Source organism: Lampetra fluviatilis, chromosome 33, assembly GCF_964198595.1.
Source record: "Lampetra fluviatilis chromosome 33, kcLamFluv1.1, whole genome shotgun sequence".
NCBI lineage: Eukaryota > Metazoa > Chordata > Hyperoartia > Petromyzontiformes > Petromyzontidae > Lampetra > Lampetra fluviatilis.
Window position 1 is genome coordinate 8,384,993 of NC_136307.1, and position 21,861 is coordinate 8,406,853.

The window sequence follows — 21,861 nt, forward strand, 5'->3', positions numbered from 1 at the left end:
GGGGTCACATGGTTGGGGGCCTTGACCTTCCCGAAGGATCGAGAAGGGGGGCGTGGCCTGGGGCGGAGCCACCCACGCCGGAGTGGTTATAAGCGGGGTGTGAACGGGGAGAGGTGTTGTTCTATTCCGGGATGAAGACGCCATGAGAAGTCCTCAAATCTCCGATCGTCGTTCGTGACCAGGCAGCAGTCACCTGCCTTGGTCACGCTGTGTAGTGTTCCCCGAGTGTTAGTGAGATTAGGAACGGTGGTCACCACCTTTTATGTATGGTGTCCACGTTGGTGTTATCTCCATATATATAAAAGGCATAGTTGTGAATGTGTGTCTGTTCAAAATGTTTAGCGTACTTCCCGACATGCAACAAACTTTCCAGACTGTACACCATGCGAAAATTATTAAAAAAAATACACTTTTTGGGGTGGGGGGGGGAGCTCAATAATGCAGATATTTTTTTGCACAGCAAGTGAGCTGTGACGTCAAATCTGTCATGTGACCCGCGCATGTGGCAGCGTATCGCATTGTAGTGTAGTGGTTAGCGCTGCGCTACGAACCCGGCAACCTGAGTTCAATTCCCGCTCACGGCCACCACCGGTGACGATTATTTTAACCAGTCCTGGGCCTCCCCTAGGTCGACTGGGCCTCCCCTAGGTCGACTCAGCCTCAAAACGAGTAACTGCTGTGGTGTGTGAACATCGCCACTGGGGAGACAAAGGCGGCCGGGCGTGGTGGATCCCAAGTCCCGGGCGAAGCCGGATTGTACAGCTAGTGTGTTAATAGTGTTGCCTCCAAGTTGAATGTGCGCCTCAATCGAACCCATTATAGAAGTACCGCTGTGGCCCAAGTTTGTATCAGCAATGGCAGTGACTGGAGACCGTGAAGAAGTCCTGGTTAAACATCCCTCAAATATTAAATTTGCACTGCAGTACTGAATATGTACATATCTGTCAGAAATATCTACAGAGCATACAACCTGTTTAGTAACCAACACAATAACAATCATTGAGATTCGGTGGTGTTTGCAATCCGGAACACTGTCAGATTACTTTCTCTTGCATTTTGTGTCTCAACACCAGCTACATTATTATAATAAACACAATGTAACAGATAATACATAATACACCCAATGAACTCAACGAGGCCTTTCCACCACAAACAGCGTTCAATAGAACTTGCTGTATTTTGATGGGTTTGCTATTTTTTTTTATTACTGAAAAAGCCAAGAATAAGTCTACATTATAGAATGCCATTTCACTCACTCGGTTTAATAACCATTGCCACAGTCTACATCATAGACTGCCAATACGCTCACCAGCTTAAAATCCACGCTACAGTCTACATTATAGACTGTCAGTACACTCACCAAACTTAATAACCAGGCTACAGTCTACATTATAGACTGCCAGTACACTCACATCCACCTGCCATTTCGAAGACAAACACGAGACATTCGAGTGAATTTTAATTAATGCCCTCTGTTCGAGCAGGTGAAGCCTCTGCTATGATCTGTCAAATAGCTTTACTTTGCCCCTAGGCAATGCTAATGTAGCATCTCCGTCATTATGTTTCCAATGCGTTATCAGCGACCGACTACCGTGTTAAACAAACGTAAACAAGTGCTAATGCTGTCGCTTAGGATTCTTATATGCGTCACTTGAAAAAGAACCGCTATTTAATGTTTTATGTTGCTGCTAACTCCTTGTTTACGAATATAGCACTGACGAAGCCAATCGCATGTGATGATCCCATTCCATAACACCAATGCCTCAAACCATGTGTGTGATATGGCATCTACTCTCTGCCTCGCCCACAAAACCACAGCGATGGTTAACTTCAAAGTGTGGACAAACATTCACTGCCTATGAATGAGCGCACTGGAGGAAACTTGCATCGGGCACTGTTTGTCATTTTGGAAAGTATGGGTTATGTTTTGTATACAGTATGATGCCACATTCTTATCTTTACACGCTAGGTAGTGCAACTCAAGATGAAGCATCACAGACTTGAATTAACTCTAATTTAATTATTTCATCGTAAGCTGTGGGAAGCATGAATTGCTTTAAAAGGCATAATTCCCATTGCCTCTCAGTTAAACGAAGTTTCAATACTTTAGTATGTACTGACATGACTTCAAAACGTGCAGTCCTTCTGAGTGACTTTTAATCTGGTTCTTTATATCATAAATCAAAATTGTAAAACTGCAGGAGGTTATGTTGCGCTTGGCAGTACCTGTGTAAACGTTGAAGATAAAATTCAAGTGCTACCAGTTTAACTCATCAAAAACATGGGGCTCTAATACTTCATTTAATGTGTATAATCCTATTTAAGCAACCCTCATGAATAATGTAGCTTTCTGTAGTGCTGTATTACAATTCATATACTGTACCATCTGGCTAAGATCGTCCCATGTTTCGCTTATGACACAATTGCAGCATTCACAGAAGTTGAGAACTCTTATGCCCTTGATTACTGTGTGACCTGTAAGCAACATTCGTAAAAAAAAATCTGACTACAGTACCATATTGCCCATCTGTTCAATCCAGCAGCTGCAGGTGAGATGTTTTATAAGATATTTCAGCACCTCATTCCCAACACATCAGTCTCTGAATCACATCTCATTTTGCATGATAGAGAAAAACAACCTATTAAACTCACACGCGTTCAATCCAATTTCAGTCACTTGCTGTTAAAATCTTAAAATGATATTAACAAAAGTCTAGAAAATAGCATTGAAAAATCCATCAGCCGTCTTGGCTGGTTAAGTGCCATTACATTTTTACAAATTAGCACCTCTAAAGATAAGCATTACATAAAAAGTATATACAAATACACTTGTTACTGGTACATGTAAATAAATTTAAGCAATTTAGACCCATTTGTTGGCTGCTCACAATGGTATGAAGCCCAACAACTCAATGTATAATACCCATGGCGCATATCATTTGGAATCTCTGTTTACAGAAACTTACCTGTGCACATATCACATGTACAAAGTAAACAGCAGTCAGCAGCGAGGTGATCCTTGGGCTATCGAGGATCATAGCGATAATACAGTACTGTACTGTAATTTAACGAGTCCCCAGCTACTGCACATACTTTAACATATCCGGCAAGCGGTGGGACAGTTATATATTATTTGGTACACGTGTTTATTTTGTGTAGTTATCCCTAAAATTAATAAACACACATTTTTTTATAATGTAGAATTATCTGAATGGGACTAATTGGTGTACCTTTACCAAAGATTGAACTGACTTTTTAGTGTTTAATTCCAAAGAGATTATGTATTCTTGGGTCTTTCGGTGAAGTCACGTAGATAGGTTCAAAGAAAATAACAAAATAACAAAAAACTACAACGTTTCGATCGCAACACAAGCAATCGTCATTACGAGAAAAAAGAGTGGGAAAACTGTTGAGGCAGGCTGTTTTTAAAGGTTTGAAATAGGTGTAGCCCAACGAAGTGGGCAGGGCTAGTGATGTTAAAGTGAGAAATTTGCATGTCAATGTAAGGTCGGAGAGCTACCTCCACGACGACGGCGCGGAGGTGGCCATTGTACTGTGAGAGATTAGCATGTCAATGTAAGATCGCATAGCCACCGCCACACCGAGGACACGAGCGATGGTGGCTGTGTTAGTGCGAGACATTCAACCTGTTATTGTAAAACTAGAGAGTCAAAAATAACCACTAACATCGGAAGGTAGGTTGGAAACAACACAGCCAGTTGGTTAATCACATCCTTCCAATGATTGCTCAATTTGTACCCATCTTCTCGGTGGAAATTTTGTCTGTGTCTATATATGGATGGCCTCATGAATGAATCCTTGTTGATAGCCAGTGGGCCTGCAAAGTACTTTCGTCTTAGAGAAATCAATATTGTGTGAGCCCACCTTATCATCTTCATCTGCCTCAATGTCAGCGAAAAGCAAAGATAACCTGATTTCCAAGTTCAACCACCTTTCCAAGAAGAAGCCAGATCCACACATCAAAAAGTTAGACGTTGACAAGATTGTTATCAATCAGAGTAACAGTCCAATTTTAGACAGCCTAAAATTGGTTCTAGACAAAGGGTTTAATTTTCGCAGTCACCTCTAAACGCATCTCAGTTGATGATATCATTGCCCAGGTCGACATATCCCTTAAGGGGTTGGGAAATTACTGCAGATGTGGCAAGATCGGAAATCTCTGCAATCCTCAAAAACGCGGAAACACCTATTAGCAACATCAGTAAAGATGAGCCCTTTGAGTTTTCTCAATTAAAAAGAGAGATGACATTGCCATCCTCTCAGCCGACAAGGGCAATGCCACAGTCATCATGGACAAAACCACATACAATGACAAAATTCAGGACATACTTAATGATGGTAGCTATACCAAAATTAAAAGAGATCCCACCAACCGCCTCGTTACAAAACCAACAATATCATCACTGATTCGACATCTTTGATCAAACCAACCAAGCGGGTTTCCTTAAAACCCTCTGCTGCGAGACCACCCAGATTATATGGCTTACCAAAAATCCATAAAGAAGGGACACCCATTTGTCCTATCGTCTCAACCATTGACTCACCCACCTGGCCCAATTTCTGTCTGAGACCTTACAACCATTCACTGGTAAAACCACCTCAGCTGTACTCAACTCAGCTCACTTGTTATCATTGATTAAGGACATCTCACTATCTCCAGGTGATTTGCTCGTTAGTTTCGATGTGGTCTCTCTGTTTACCAAAGTTCCTGTGCTTGACACCATTGCAATAATTTAAGATTTGGTCCAACAAGGACCGAATACTGATGTACCGGCCCTGGTGAGACACTGCCTCAACAACACTTACTGCACCTGGAATGGAACATTCTACAAACAAGTTGAAGATACCCCAATGGGTTCTCCCTTATCTCCAGTTGTAGCCAATGTTTTCATGGAAAAGTTTGAGACAGATGCCATTCAGGCATCCACTCTACGTCCGTGCTTGTGGAAGAGGTACGTAGATGACACGTTCGTCATCTGGCCACATGGCTGACCAGCTTTGAACCAATTCCTCAACCACATCAATTCCATACACCCAGCCATCAAATTCACCATGGAGGTTGAAAAGGATGGCAAGTTACCATTCTTGGATGATTTAATTGAAAAGAGACCAAATGGCTCAATGGGACACTGTCTACAGGCCACCCATACAGATTCCTACCTAAAACCTGACTCCCACCAACATCCATCCCAGAAGAATTCCCTCATCAAAACTATACACCATAGAGCTCGGTGTATTTCCGACCGTCATCACCTAGCCAGTGAACTGGAACACGTACACCAAGCTCTCAAGATGAATGGATATTCAGACCACATAATCTGTAAAGCTATCACCCCAACCGTTGGGAAAGAACCATCTGAGGAACCAATCAAAACCATCACCTAGCCATACATAGCAGGGGTCACTAAAAAGATTTCCAAAATCATAAGCAAACACAAGATCCAGGTTCGATTTAACACAGTGCATGGAATTCGTGATCTGATCCCATCTGTGAAGGATATCATCCCCGGCGTCTGCAAACTAAGCTGTGTCTGCGGCAGTAGTTACATTGGGGAAACTAGGCGACATGTCTCGGACCGTGTTCGTGAACATAAGGCAGATCTGAAACGCGGCAGGCCCAATACCTCAGCCGTGGCTGATCGTTGTTTTGATGTGGTGGGCTCACGCGAGATTGATTTCTCGAAGACGAAGGTACTTTGCAGTTCCACTGGCTATCAACAAGGATTCATTCATGAGGCCATCCATAAATATAGACACAGACACAATTTCAACCGAGAAGATGGGTACAAACTGAGCAATCATTGGAAGGATGTGATTAACCAGTTTAAGTAATGACTGGCTGTGTTGTTTCCATCCTACCTTCCGATGTTAGTGGTTATTTTCGACTCTGCTTTTACATTAACAGGTTGAATGTCTCACACTAATACAGCCACCATCGCTCGTGTCCTCGATGTGGCGGTGGCTCTGCGATCTTCCATTGATATGCTAATCTCTCACAATACAATGGCCACCTCCACGCCGTCGTCATGGAGGTAGCTCTCCGACTTTACATTTACATGCAAATTTCTCACTTTAACATCACTAGCCCCCCCCCTCCCATTTTCTTTATGATCCTTGGGCTACACCTATTTCAAACCTTTAAAAACAGCCTGCCTCAGCAGCTTTCCCACTCTCTTTTCTTCTGATGACGATTGCTTGTGTTGTGATCGAAACGTCGTAGTTTTTCAACAGTTTTATTCAACCGTTTTACTTAACTTGATTCCTCTGTCTGGGTCAAATCTTGTAATAAAAATTTCATCCACTTCCCGTTGTCCAACCAATTCCACATTTTGCACACATACTCAGATCCGGTGACAATGCATGCCTATATCAAATTCAGCATTAAATCAATTCGCTACTTTAAAGCAATTTACATTTTGTATGGACGCCTTATTATGCATATATATTTGTGTAGGTCAAAAACGCCGCGGTCCCTAAACTGTGGAATTGGCTCGCACAAAAAGCAGGGACCGCGTGTCTCAGGCGCCATTGACGTACTTCTCGACCGTGAGTTAAACGAAGTTGTTAATAAAACCTTTGTTTTTACAAAACATTTTTTAAGGAGTTTATTTGTTATTTTGTTATTTTCTTTGAACCTATCTATGTTTTTTTACCGAAAGACCCAAGAATATTAATTCCTGCAGTCACGAAAGCTTTAAGTCAAGATCCAAAGAGAGTGTGAGAGTGATTCATATGAAATACCATGCAGCCTATGAACAAATCACCCCGAATTGCCCAATCTAATCGCATCTCTGAAGCCAAGCAGGTTTAAGCTTGGTTAGCACGGTTGGCTATGTACAGTGCGAAAGAAGTTCCAACATATGTACAATTAGATCATTCTTGGGAATACAGTACTGTACTTTGTGCAGAGCTCCCTAATATGCATGGGTCACTTCAGTTTCATCCCAAGTGCCAAACATTTATGGGATTATTCAAATACCGCAATGTAGAACCCTCTTGAAAAAGGGTCTTGTGACTCAGCGAGGGATTCCTGGCTGAAAGTGGTTATGACTATATGACTGTATCTGAAATCCAAAGCGTGAAGGAATCCAATATTGCTTTGTCTTATCTACGTTCACACGCTCCAATATTTTCAACGAAGTTCAAGAATACTACCTTTCAGCTTTTTCAGAAGCCCTGCTTCACTACGTCATTGGTCCTACCTCTAGACATTTTAGTTCCGCAGGAGTTAATCAGAGAACTCACACTCATCACAAGAGTTATCAAAGGCTACAGTACCAGCACTGTGTGGCAATGTCCCAAAACTAAAATGAGCATTAATTGTGACAAACTGTTTCATTTATTACCTTTGTTATGTTTTTTTATGTTTTTTTTTCTGTGTTAACGTGTTAAATTGTTTGTTAGCCTTATTATATTTTCTTAACATTTGATATTTATTGCAATTTTGTGCTATTTTATTTCCCTGTCTGAACTTATAACCTAGGTATGTGGTATTGTTGTGAGGTTTTTTTTTTATAAGGGAGATTTGTTGTGAAGAAAACACATGTTTTGGTATGTAAAATCACTACACTGTAATGTGGTAATGATTGCAATTATATCCTCTATTTTGGGGTCCAAGTGATAGCATGTAACAATGAGATACAGAAAGAGGAAAACATGGATCAGAGAACAAACGCAAGTTGTTGACATCACAGATCACGACTGTTAAGAAAAGTAAGTGATGAGTGGTCCACCGTGGAAATGGAGTCATGAGATTAGCTCACATGCAGGAGAGATCGACGGACAGCAACAGCTCACGGAGGCCTTCATCCAGCAGTGGAAAGATCACGGCTAGTGATGATGATCTAATAGCACATACTCTCGATTGTTAGAGGAGGCTATGCAAGAAGGATGTAATCCTCACAAAACATCAAAATAAGCTCTGTCACCCACATATGCCCAGCTGCCTGGAGTCTCGAGAGAAGGTCTCTTCCAAGTCAGAGACTATAAAAAGATCAAAAATCCATGGTCTCACTCCAATAATACAGTTGGTCGTGTAAAGAACACAAACACGTGTTTATTTGCACAGCTACGTTGCAGTTGGATATGAATTTCAGACCCAAATGACCAAAAAAGTGGCATGACGTTGAACAAATGTTTACTCCCCTGGTCTCGTCTTGTCTTCACGATACACATCTGTACCAACTATCAAACATATGCCCCCAGGAACACCAAGCAATGACCACCATTCAGAATGTTTTTTTTTAAAGTCTCTGATGTGTTTTCAGGTTGTACCACACGTTGTTCAGCACCATGTCTGACATTTCACTCCACGTGCTGGGAGCTTTTTGAAAATGGCTTTCTGAATCTCCCTGTACATGGAGTTAAACGTTGGCTATCATGCTGAACAACACGTTTACAACCCAAAGAACACATCAAAGAGAGCCATACTGGACACCATCACCTAGAAAAGCTACGCAGTAGTAAGACTGTTGTTTTCAGATAAAATATTTGTTCGTCAAAGAAACTCAATTTCTACACATCATACAGAGACATACTTTGGAGTATATTGACTCGGATACACACATGCCCCATTTAGCCGTAGAGAATGTTGGGGCAAGTGATGGCAAGTGATGTTAGCAAGCTCTTACTAAGGCTTGCATGGTGCTCTGGGGGATGCTATGGACAGCACGACTCAAGGCCACCTTCATCCTCTCATTGCTGATGCTCACCGTGCAATTAATGGGTGAACATAAGCAGACTCTGTACAGGTTCAGATCAGTGGCGGCTCCTGCAAAATCTCTCAGGGGGGGCAAATGTCTGGATGATTGATAAGGATAAGGTCCACCCATGCAATGGATAAATTAACAGCTTAAGCATGTAAAGACAACTTCACTTCTTTAATATTAATGAAAAATAAAGTGACTCTTACAATACATCTTGTTTGTTTCTATACTCACTAATAAAACAAACCACTCAAGTTTCTTTTATTAAAGATTCCACTAGGTGGCGACAAATTATATTGTTGGATGAAACGTGCTTACGTATGATGACGTAAGCACGTATGATGACGTAAGCACGTTAGGGCGAGCCCTCCCGGAAGCCATAGAGAATGCATTGCAGCGCCCCCGTTCGAAAAAAAACATCTTTGAATGTAAGTCTATGGGACCACTCGGGGCGATTCTCAGCTGGAGGGAAATCGCCCAAAAAGAGGCGGTACTCCACAGAACGTAGCATGACGCTGATTGGACTATATCCAGAGGCACAATGACGGCTAGCGTGACTCTGTGGTTGAATGACATTGGTGGTGCGTCGCCCAATCGCCCTAATGAAGAAACCGCCCCTGGTTCAGATACCACTTGCCACTGAAGTTACTTATAAACAGAACATGTAACTGACTTAATTTGGTTTTCAGGGGCACTGCTCAAACCACTACACGACTGTATATGAATGCTCCACACATCTCCACAATAATCAATACAAACACTTCTATCAACGGGCCACAATTGCTGATCGGGGAAATATATAGTAAATTGGTCATGCATAATCAGTTTAGCCTAATAGTTGTACACACACATCAAATCTTGTTTTTTAAAATTGCAGGAAGTGATTTGTAAAGTCTTGATCGCGAAAAGCACTAGCGTGGAAAAATACAGTGCGGTCCATTGCATATAATGCACTCGCGATTAAGTCAATGTTTACCTTTAAAATATTACATCGATGAACGTTACGACGGAGATATATGTGCGTGTGCATTTTAAATAAAGCATGTCAAGTTTTTTTTTAAAGTACATCTTCACAAACAGCATAGTCAAACGGGGCAATTTTCTAACCCACACGACTATGAGATAAAACATGAACCTATATTGCTGACAACCATCCCAAAAGACTAGTGGTAAGAACTGCATTTTCTCCGTAACGATGCATCAGATTTTACGTAAGCATACCTCCCATGGCATAACCGGTTCACTCAAATCGCAAGGGATATACTGGAGTACACAATCACTTGATCTAAATCATTTGGGAACTATAAAATCCCTCTGATATTAAACTTGATTTTGTTTTATTGCAAGATATTAGGATGTAACTGAAACACACTGCGTGTCCATAATTTATATATTGTAAATGCCTAAACATAATGAACTACTGTGTTTATAGCTCAGGTCGATGAAGTAAACTTTTAGACTTCAGTTGTAACCACGCGAACACTCGTGAAAAAGTTGGTTAATCCGAGTGCACTACCGGATCAAGTGAATGTTACATGACATAGAACAACACATTCAAAATGTATGTTACCGTGTATAAACATGAAGTTATTGCGACATTTTACTCAAACAAATCCAAATTAACGAACTTTAAAAACAAGCACAAATGTGTAATTTTTTTTATATAAAATGTCAGTACAACTATTAACCAATGCAATACTTGATGAAGGCCTCTCCCACACTGCATTGGTTATGAAAGTAGTTTGACGATATCGCACCACACTGTGGTCTACATGGGTTGAAGGAGCCTTCAGACCAGTTCAGATATGGCAGTGGCCAGGAGTTTAACTCAGGCGTCATCTGTTCCAACCCATGTGAGACTAGGCTATAAGGAAAGCTGTCTCGGGTATGGACCAATCAACTTCAAGGACTGTGCATATATTATCAGAGTTATGTGTTTTGTTTGCATTATGGCTGCAGGTATTGTGGTCTATGCAAACATGACTCCTTGTAAAAAGGTGTCAGTTTTGTTGCCAGATAGAAGGGTAAAAAAACAATTATCAGGCGGGCTTGTTTCAAAGCAGTGTTCCAAGCAAGCACTATGCCACACAAACCTACTAAGTGATTATGGAATTGTGAAATGTAAAATTATCTGGAATGATGTGTTGGACCCTGAATATGCCATGACAATATCCAAATCTGCAATGCCGCAATGAAATGCCATCATGTGACATTGAAAAAAACCACCATGCTCAAAAACAAGTCCTGCAGCATTTCACGTCAGAAATATTCAAATTTTGGTAGCAATCTCACGCTTGAATTATATGACATTACCGTACTTAAGTATTTATGAGATATTGGTGGAGGGGTTGCCACACTTCACCACGCTGCTTAGTGCACGAGGGGAAGCCAGGACTGAATTCTGCTATGACTTGGCACGTATGTTAGTGCCATCACGCTGGCATCAAACTCGGGTTGCCGGGTTCATATCGCAGCATGCTGAACACTGTACCAGCACCCCCCACCCCACCCATGCATATACTGCAGCAGTTTCAATTTGTATGAGTCTTGCTATTGCAACTATACGTACTCAGAAAGGATAACTGGGAACTTACATATCCTTGTACTAATATGTGGTTCTCAAGTTAAAGCACACTGATGCACAAACGGTTCACTACAACAAAAAACATCCTTAAATTAGGCAAAAGTACTGCACGTGGTCTTAACAATGAGAGAAAAAAATCCTGTACGTTTATCGATAACAATTTTTGAAGATGAGTCAAGGTCACAATGATGAAATACAACTTTTTTTGGAAAATAACATACCGTGCATAAATAATGTTTCAATTCGTGCATTCTATATTACCTGCTATGCTGTATGAAAAACATTAAGTCTGACAATTAACATGGACGAAAAGATGAAGAGTATGCAAAGGAGATGTAGAGATACATGCTGGGAATTACACCGAGACAAAGAGGAACACATGTAAATGACAACAAAGTCCAAATTAGAGACATCATATCGAATGTCAAGGAAAGTTCGTGGCCTTGGGCATGACATCACTGGAAAGGATGATGGCCAGTTTTCGAGATTAATGATGGAGTGCCAGACATCGGAGGAAAATAGGCCATAGATGGTCATCCTCCGTGGAAGGTGAGCAATGAGATCAGCTCGAATGCAGGAGCGAGACAATTTTATTTTAAATAATTAAATTTACTTATTTATTCATTATAGCCACGCTGAGTTATAGAATATTTTGAGCATTGGGTTTTTTTATTTAAAGATTTGTTTCAGCCAATCCATGAGCATTTGTAAAAGTGGGAGGCAACTGGAGGACCTGGAGAAACCCCACGCACGCGAGGGGGCAACACTCTATCCCCGTACAGAATGAAACAGATGGCGGTGAGTCCACTTGCTGTACTGCTCTCTGCAGGTGAGCCAGGGGTATGGCACCTCGACACTCACAGGGAGTTTCACAACATTAGTACAATGCAAGGCCGTAATTATAATATATATTGGGGGGGGGGGGGACATCACCCCCCAATATTCAAATATGCTCAAAATGTCCCCCCCAATATATTGGTATAAAATAGATTTCTGTTTATATTATTATGGTTATGGTTGTACTTTATTAAGCCTTACTCTCTGCCATTACATACAATGAAACAAGAAAAGGTAAAAAAGGGGAAAAAACAGAGCAATGTAATACAATATACTATTCAACATTATTGTAAAAAAAAAGTTCATCCTACGTGTTCATGATTTTTTTTTATTTTAGGCAGGAAATTAGTTTTCAAATTAAGATTTTTTTTTTCTGGGGGGGGGGGGGACCCCCAGACCTCCGAGAAGATTTGGTCCCCCCCCAATGTTCATTCCATGGCTACGGGCTTGGTACAATGTCAAATCAATACTCTTTCTGCATGCTGTCCAATGTGCAGTTCTGCCAAAGTGATACTCGTGCAAGTGAGATATGGGGTGGGTAGGCAGATATTGTATTCATGTACAGTGAAAGAAGCACATTCTAGTAGGAAGCAGAGATCATTTAGTTTCAGTTGTTTATCAATCTTGAAATTGAGTTCCTACATTGTCAATAGTTGATCGTAAATAAGTAATTGCAACGTTCAACCCTTGATATAAATCCACTGCTGGATGAATGCCTCGCCACGCTGTCGGTCGTGGGATATTGTTTGACCATACTTCACCACGCTGGTTGAAGTAAGGGAGGGAGGGGCTGGATCGGGGATAGAACCCAAGCCCTGGATTCAAATTACACACTCCGCTGACGTAAGGCGTGGCCGGGAATCAAACTCAGGTTCACCCGGGTTTAGGGCGCAGTGCAAACAAACCACAAGTGAAAGTCATCGCATTACGTTAGACATTTTTATATATTCCATTGTTGGCGGTCGTCGTCGTCATAGACACAAAATAAATAATTAACCTGCAACTGAGACGGACGTGGGTACAAGACGGGTGGAGGGAGAACACCAAACACCCCCGTGATGTAACGAGATGTTTGTTTCACAATCCTCAATGCAAGACCCCCCCCCCATCACCACCCACAGCTGCGCGCGCTATCCATCATCAATACGTGCGTATCGGTTTCAAGTGACTAAAACAGAATACATATTTCCCCATTCATTGTCTTAATCCTTCGCTACTCTTTCACCCCCCCCCCCCCCTATACACACACGCAACACGAACACAGGCGTGGGAGAATAGAGGTGATTATGCCAGTAACTGCAGCAGCTGCTACTTCTGCAACTGCTTGTCCCTTTAAACGCGTTACGTAACTCGACCTCCGCACACTGCCACCGACTGGCCGACAGCGATGGCTGGGACCTGCGGCACTTGCCACGGGAGTTAACGATTGTTACGTAACGACCCCTTTGTGTTACATCACCACGACCGGCGTTGGGATGTCTGTATAAATGACCATGATGGTGATAATAATGATAGATGCTTTTTTTTACCTTGAATAGTAAGGACTTTTGAGAAAATAACATTTGAGAATATAACAACAACAGCCAATTGATTTACATCAACACAACATGAACGCGGGCGGCAATAACACGGGCGATAACTGCAACAACAACAGCAGCAGCAACAACAAAAACAAACACAACATCAACAAACGCATTAAAAGGCTCGACTAATTCGAGCCAATTTGGTGGCTTTGGCATTGCAAAGCAAACGAGCCAGCGAGCCACGCCGCTGCAAAAGCCGCTCCAACGAAGCCCACTGCTGCTGTTACGTAAGTAAGGAGGAGGAGAAGCTCGCATCGAATACCGCATGGAGATTCTCTCTCTGCACCCCACCCTCTCTCCAGCGAGGAAGGCTGAAGACGACGACGAGGTTGAGGGAGAAAGGAGGACGTTGGAAGAGGTGGAGCTGCGGATGATGATAATGATGGTGGCAGGGAAAATCTTTTTTTTTCAGCGATGCCGTCTGAGCAGGAGATTGTAACGCCCAGCAGGCAGTTTTATCACTACCACCACCGCCTCCTGCCGCTGCTGCTGCTCCTGCTAAGCTTGAGAAGACGTGAGAGCACGCAGCCGTGCAAGCAACAACGGTGGCCAGAGGAGGGGTGGGGGAGGTTGCCTTGCTGGTGCCTGTGCAGACAGCGACTGGCTGCTACTGCTGCTGCTGCCAGTGCGATGGATGGTCAAGGGCGGCGGCTGCGATGCTCGACGCCGCACGCCGTGGAAATGCGGCCACGGCGTTGGCTCGTGGCACGACACCGCCCTTGCCACGACGTTGCTCCTCGCTCGACACGAGCGCACGTATTACGATGAAGAAGATGAAGGGTCATTGCCCGAAACGTCGCATGCCTTATCCTCCCTCTCCCCCCTCTCCCCGCCCCTTCCACATCCTTTGAATGCCACTCGCAAGTTATTGGCGAATGTGTTGAGTGGCCACTGATGGAATGTGCATTCTGATACGCAGTGCGTGCCGTGCTGCGTATCAGTATATCTTGTGCACATTGATACTCAGAACGTGCATTACCGGTGCACTGATGCACGTAATGATATACTGCAATAATGCCCTTACATAACTGACATGCAGTACACGCAACATGATGTACATACAGTATACATCTTTGCTATACAGTATGCGCGTGCATAATATACATGTGCTGTGTATGCAAAAAATAATAGAATGCTGATAATCATACTACAATAAAATAATATATGCTTTGAGTTTCCTGACTGGATGCTGGCTGGGCTTCTATCCACCCCAACAATGACTTGTTAGTAAGCTGCGGACAGTTGCTAGCTGGGTAACTGGCTGAGCGGGATTTTCAGTGTAATAAAGTAACATTTAATTATAGTGAAACTGTAGAAGAAGTTCAGAAGACAATAAGTGACACCGAAGAGATGGCGGTAACGAATACCAAAGACTGACACGGTTGATTAAAAAGTTCTCTAACTTTTAAATGTGTGCTCCTGTTACTGCATTTCTTTCACCGAATATTCAATAAATCCCAGGGAATAAAAAAAACTCACAATAATAATATCTCGGCATTTTGTTACATATGTAGTGGTGATACGCGCTGGTAGTAAGGATCGTGGGGTAGCGCGTGGTGATTGGCTGTGTTGGTGACGCGCGCTGATGGTGAGGGATCGTAGGTCAGCGTGGGGTCATGGGTTATGTGATGGTGATTGGCTGTGTGTTGGTGACGCGCGCTGACAGTGATGGATCGTGTGGCAGCGCGTGATGATTGGTCGGTTAGGGTGGGTGCTCGCATCGCGGTCCGCATAGGCTCCGTCTCCTTGGAGCGGAGGGTTATATAAGGTGGTGCGCGCGGGCGCTCGAGGAGAAGTTGGTGACCAGTGAAGACGGAAGACGGAGGAGGAAGAGATAGGGCCCTGAGACACCTAGTCCCGCTGTCCTTGTAGGGACCGGGGCCCTGTGTGGCTCAGAGGCGGGACCTTGGGACCCGGGGGCCGGATGTTCGTGTGAGGACCGGGCCACGGGACCCAGTGGTCATGATCCGTACCCAAGCTGGGGTGGGTCTAGAGGTTTCCCCGGATGCTACGGGGCTGGAATGCCCGTGTGTGTGTAGCCGGGTGGAACGTGTAGCGTGAGCAGTAGTTACCACCCGTGTCAGGTGGAACGTGTAGCGTGAGCTGTAGTGACAACACGTGTTATTGTGACAACCCAAGTGTGAATAAAGTGTGCTACCCGTCAAGTGGTTTCCCGCCGTAGTTTACTATACTTCAACTGGCGTCAAGAGTGAAAGTCTTCCAGGCATGGATACCAGGAAGACTCATCGGACTCACGAGATTGACCGCGAGGATAACCACGACGACGCGGGCCAGCAGGCATCGGGGGGAGAAGAGGAGGAGATGCCTGCGCCACAGGACCCCTCATGGCCGCCAGACGAGCGGTTGGGGGCTGTTGCCGGACTCCGCGAGGCGCACTCCCGCCTGGCGGAGCTGCTACTCGCCGCGGCGTCCATCCTGGCGGAGATCACCACGTCGGGAGGAGCGGGGACGTCGGCGGACATTCAAAAGACTCGCCTCGCTGATTCCCGCCAAAATGACCTTGCAGTTCCCGCCATTTCTACCGAGCGGACATCTTTGGCGGGAATGGCGGGCACCACGTGGCGGGGGTCCTCCAAGCGCGGCCGCTTACGTCATCGGCGCGCGCTGCGGGCCGCCATCTTCCACCTACCATAGGGGCCGCCATTTTGCAGACCGACGGTGCGGCGGGGGAGAGCCACGTGGCGGAGGACGACTTCATCTTCCAGCAGCGCCTTCCCACGTTGACAGCCTTCAAGGCGGACGGCGGGGACTGGGGCGCATTCCAACGGAGGTTCCTAGCGCATCAAGAGATGTCGGCCTGGTCCAACGCTACGGCGCTGCGGGCACTGCCGGCCATGTTGGACGACGACGCGCTCGCGGCCTTCGGGTCCGCATCGAGATCGGCGCGCTCCACGCTCAAGGCTGCGCTGGGCCTCATGGCCAAAGTTTACGGACCACCTTCGGCCTGCCGCCACCTATTTTACGGCCGACGGAAGGCGGACACGGAGACCGCGCTTGCCTACCGCACGGCGTTGCTGGCCCTCGCCGATGCCGCGTTCCCTCGTATGGACGAGGAGGGGCAGGACGCTATGGTTTTGGAACAACTGCTCAAGTTGGCACAGGACCTGGGGGACCCCATCAACACAACCGACGAAGTGGATATATGTTCGTTGTGTGTTGCAACGAGTATTCAAGCGCACGAGGTCCTGCAGCGGAAACAAGTGGTCGTCTGCACTGCTGCCGGGGTCTCAGCTCCGGGCCTGGTGGTCACCGAGCCCCAGGTCGTTCGCCCACGGGAGGAGGTGTTCACGGCTGCACGACCGGGGGATTGGAGGTCGGGGGGTCGCTCGCCTCTGCGATCGACCCGCAAGCTGGAGCAACCGAGACCTCCGACGTCCCTCATCACGTGCTACAACTGCGGCCTTCGGGGCCACGTGGCGTCCGGGTGCCGCGCTCCACGTCAGCGCGCCACGGGACCTCGGCTGGACGACGACCACGGCCCCAAGTCGTCCCACCTACCCCCGGCAAGTCGCGGCACTTCACATGCTCGGCCTACATACACGACACACATGGGCCATCGCTTTGCGGCGGAGGATGGGCGATTGGGGGTCGGGGAATCGGTTCGGAGAGGGGGGTTCGTACGGGGCGACGGGGACATTAAATGGTCCGAGTTGGGCCACAGAATTGTGGCCGCGGCGGCGGGTTCGTCGGTCGTTACGGGTTTCATAGACGGGGTCGAGGTCAGGGTGTTGGTGGACACGGGAGCATCGGCCACTATAATTTCAGACCTCATTTATAACATTCTCCCCGTCCAATGTCGACCTCTGCTTCCGGTGGACGTGCCATTTTACGCGGCAAATGGGGGCTCATTGGGTATTATTGGTCAGATTCGGGCGTCCATTTACATAGGTGATATTAAATTGGCGGGACCTATTTTCGTCTCCTCTTCCCTAGCGGTTCCTTGTCTGTTGGGCACAGATTTTTTGGCTAAGATGCCCATTAAAATTCTCGTGGATCAACGTTGTATTGAGCTGCCATCGGGTCGCCGTATTTCTTTTTTGTCTAACCCTACTGAAATACGGACGGCGTGCGCGACGATCCAAGCGCTAGCGACACAGACGGTGCACGTGCCCCCGGGTTCGCAGATGTTGATACCCCTCCGGTTGCGGAAGCCATTGGGTGGGGAGACTGCAGGACAAGGCGTGCTTTTGGGTCCATCGAATAGAGCTGTCGGGGGTCTGGATTTGGCGGTGGCTCAAACGTTGGTTCGGGCTGACGGGGACCCGTTCGTTATGGTGTTAAATGCGGGTTCTAGGCCGGCCATTATTCCGCAGGGCACCGTGCTTGCTCACGCGGCACGGGTCCCTGCGGAAGAGCGCCTTGTTGCACATGTTGATCCCGTCCCAGCGCAGAAAATTGCATCGGGTGATGACCTTGAATGGGTCGATTCGCTGTGTGCGGACTCGAGTGATTTGTCAAGGGTACAATTGGGTGCGCTGCACACTCTGGTGATCGAATTTTCCGATGTGTTCAGCACGCACAAATATGATATTGGGTGCACGGACCTGTTACGCCACCACATTGAAACAGGCGATGCAGCACCAGTCCGGCAGAATCCCTTCCGGCTGAGTCCTGCCGAGAAGGAACACGTTCAATCGGCCGTCAATGACATGCTGACGGCGACATTATTTCGCCCTCATCCAGTCCGTGGGGAGCACCTATCGTTCTGGTTAAAAAGCAAGACGGCTCCTTGCGATTTTGTGTGGATTTCCGTCGCCTGAATAAAATCTCCGTGGCCGACGCTCCCCAGGATGGACGAGTCCCTGGACGCATTGTCCGGGGCACAGTATTTTTCTACGCTTGACTTACTGTCGGGATTCTGGCAGCTGCCACTCGACGATGAGTCTAAACCTAAGACAGCATTCCGGACCCCAGGGGGCCTGTTCCAGTTTAATCGGTTGCCCATGGGACTCCACTCCGCTCCCGCGACGTTTCAGCGCCTTATGGAATTGGTTTTGTCGGGTTTGCAATGGGATACTTGCTTAATTTATCTTGACGATGTCATTGTTTTCAGTAAAACCTTTGAGGAACACCTCCAGCGATTAAGAGGGGTGTTCTTGCGGATGCGTTCGGCAAAGTTAAAGTTCAAACCGGCGAAATGCCACCTTCTGCGAAAATCCGTAAGGTACTTGGGCCACATTGTCGATTCTTCAGGGATCTCCACCGATCCCGCGAAGACAAACTGTGTCAGTTCATGGCCAACGCCCACGTCGGTTTCTGAGGTCCGCAGCTTTATTGGTTTTGCGTCATACTACCGCCGATTCGTGGAGCATTTCGCCACCATTGCCAAACCCTTGCACACTCTAACAGCCAAAGGAGTCAGGTTTCGATGGGGGCCAGAGGAGGAGGCCGCGTTCTGCTCCCTTCGGGACGCCTTGGTGGGTGCCCCGCCCTTACGTTACCCTGACTTTACGAGTCCCTTCTTGCTGGATACTGATGCTAGTAACACGGGCATTGGGGGGGTGCTCTCACAGGTCGTTGGGGGAGTTGAACGGGTGGTCGCCTATGGTAGCAGGGTTTTGTCGCCTGTGGAACAGCGCTACTGCGTCACCCGTCGCGAGTTGCTGGCTATTGTTTTTTTTGTGCAGCAATTTCGGCCTTATCTCTATGGCCGTCATTTTACGGTCCGGACGAACCACGCGGCGCTTCAGTATTCATTGAGGGTCGCCCAGCCCTCGGGCCAATTGTCACGGTGGTTGGAAGTCCTCCAGGACTATCAATTTACGACCACTTACCGTAAGGGGTTGCGCCACACCAACGCGGATGCCCTGTCGCGGTTGTCGCCTAGTCCTGAATGTGCGTGCTTGATGGGGTCGGCGCGCTGTAAACCGCCAGGTGCTGTGCCCGAGAGTGAGTTGGTCGCGGCCACGAATGCGCCGATGGTTGACGTTCCCGCTAACCCTACGGGCAGGGACTCGCTACTCTCACTGTCTCTCGTTGAGTGGGGCCGACTCCAGATGGCTGACAGCTCCCTGCTCGCGTTGCGTCGTAGGGCGGGGGGTTCCGAGGAGGGTCGAACACGGGCTGGCTCCTGGCTGCTCAAGCAGGGCCTGCTAATGAGGTGGGACAATATGTCCCGGCGGCACGCACTCGTCGTGCCTTACGCTATGCGGGGCAAAGTTGTTTTGGCTGCACACGAACGCCTCCTACATCTGGGGGTAAACAAAACGCTTGCCCTGATCCAGCGGGACTATTATTGGCCGGGGATGGGGAGCGATGTGGTCAATATACTGAAGGGATGTGTGGATTGCGCCAAACGGAAACCACCGCCCGTTGCGCCGAATCCACCCCTGCAGTCTATTCAGGTCTCGCACACCAACGAGCTCGTTGCGCTGGATATTTTGGGGCCTTTTCCTGTCACGCCTAGGGGTAACAAGTACCTGTTGGTTGGTGTGGAATACTTTACCCGATGGCCTATGGCGTGGCCACTCGCCAACCAGTCAGCGGCGGCCGTGGCGGATGCTTTTGTCCAAGGCTACGTCTTGGACAAGGGGGCTCCCGAACGCTTGCTGACCGACCAGGGAAATAATTTTTCGAGTAAATTGCTGCAGGAGGTGTGCGACCTTTTGGGTACTAAAAAGGTGCGTACCTCCCCGTACCACCCACAGACTGACGGGATGGTGGAGCGACTCCACAGGACTTTAACCTCCATGTTGTGCCAGCAGGTGTGCGAGGCACAGGTTGACTGGGACTTGCAGGTCCCGGGGGTCCTCGCCGCGTATAGAATGGCCCCCCACGCAGCTACGGGGTTTTCCCCATTTTATCTGATGTATGGTTGGGAGGCCGATCCGCCCATGGAGACTCAGCTGGGACTTTCCACGCCACGGCCCAATTCCAAATTGGCCGACCATATTAAATTTAACATTGCAAAACTCGCCGAGGCACGGGAGGCCGCACGGCTTAATTCAAGATCTCGGCAAGTCGCCAACGAGCGCTTGCGTGCACGGAAGGTGTCCGTGCACGATTGGAAACCGGGCGATAAGGCCTGGCTGCACTGCCCTCATGCACCTTTGGCTACGTCACCTAAATTGTTGAGGCCATGGCGGGGACCCGTGGAGGTCGTGCGGGTTGCACGCCCCCAGTGTGTGCAGATAAAATGGGGAAAGCGCCGGTGGTACGTTCACCCCTCCTGGCGAAAACCGTTCTCGCCACCATATGGCCTTCCTTTGTGTCGTGATGACCGAGCAGGTGATGTGACCGACGACCCGGGAAGGGGGATTTCTTCGCCTGATCCTCACATGTTTTCACCTGATCCGCTCCCAGGTGTCCGGGAACTGACGGCTGCCGACCACCGGCGACCGGATCCCCGGGGCACGGCCGGTTCTTCCAGGCCCGAACCGTGCCTTCCTGGGCTGCCGGTGCCACCGGACGGTCGACAGCGTCTTGTCCCGTACGACGGACCGGCCAGGCCGACTCGCGCTAGGTCGCGCAACTTTTCCTGACCGAATAAATGGGGTGGGGATGCGGGCCGACGTGGCCGGAGTGTCTCGTCACTACGTTCCCCGTCCGCTCGACCACTTTATCACCCGTTCAAGGAGCGTGCGGAAGGGGGATCGGTAGTCAAGGAGACACTGGACACGTTTTTTTCAGAATAACTTTATTGTGTTGCTCGTCGGTTTGTACATAGGTTATTGTTGTGTTGTGTTGTTGTGTTGTCTTGTTGTGTTGTGTTGTTGTGTTGTCTTGTTGTGTTGTTGTGTTGTTGTTTTGCGTTGTTGTTGTGTTACGGGGCACACTTCGGGAGTGGGGTTTTTTTGTTGTTGGTTTGTTGTTGTTTGGCAGCCGGGCCAGCTGCGAGCTATGTGGGGGGGGGGGTGATGTAGTGGTGATACGCGCTGGTAGTAAGGATCGTGGGGTAGCGCGTGGTGATTGGCTGTGTGTTGGTGACGCGCGCTGATGGTGAGGGATCGTAGGTCAGCGCGGGGTCATGGGTTATGTGATGGTGATTGGCTGTGTGTTGGTGACGCGCGCTGACAGTGATGGATCGTGTGGCAGCGCGTGGGGATTGGTTATGTGCGCTGGCACAAGAAGGGATTGTGTGGCAGCGCGTGATGATTGGTCGGTTAGGGTG

General features: G+C 47.3%; 1 protein-coding gene across 3 annotated transcripts in view; it reads right to left on the reverse strand.

Annotated features, from left to right (window-relative positions):
• LOC144944025 (estrogen receptor beta-like) overlaps positions 1–14,446 on the reverse strand; it is a 154,267-nt gene extending 139,821 nt beyond the window's left edge. For 2 of the 3 annotated variants that reach the window (XM_078872033.1, XM_078872034.1), the window contains exon 1: positions 13,993–14,446. The gene's annotated coding sequence lies outside the window, so the exon portion shown is untranslated. The remainder of the gene's footprint in view (positions 1–13,992) is intronic. The other variant, XM_078872035.1, reaches the window with a different exon arrangement.
• Between the last annotated feature and the right edge of the window lie 7,415 nt (positions 14,447–21,861).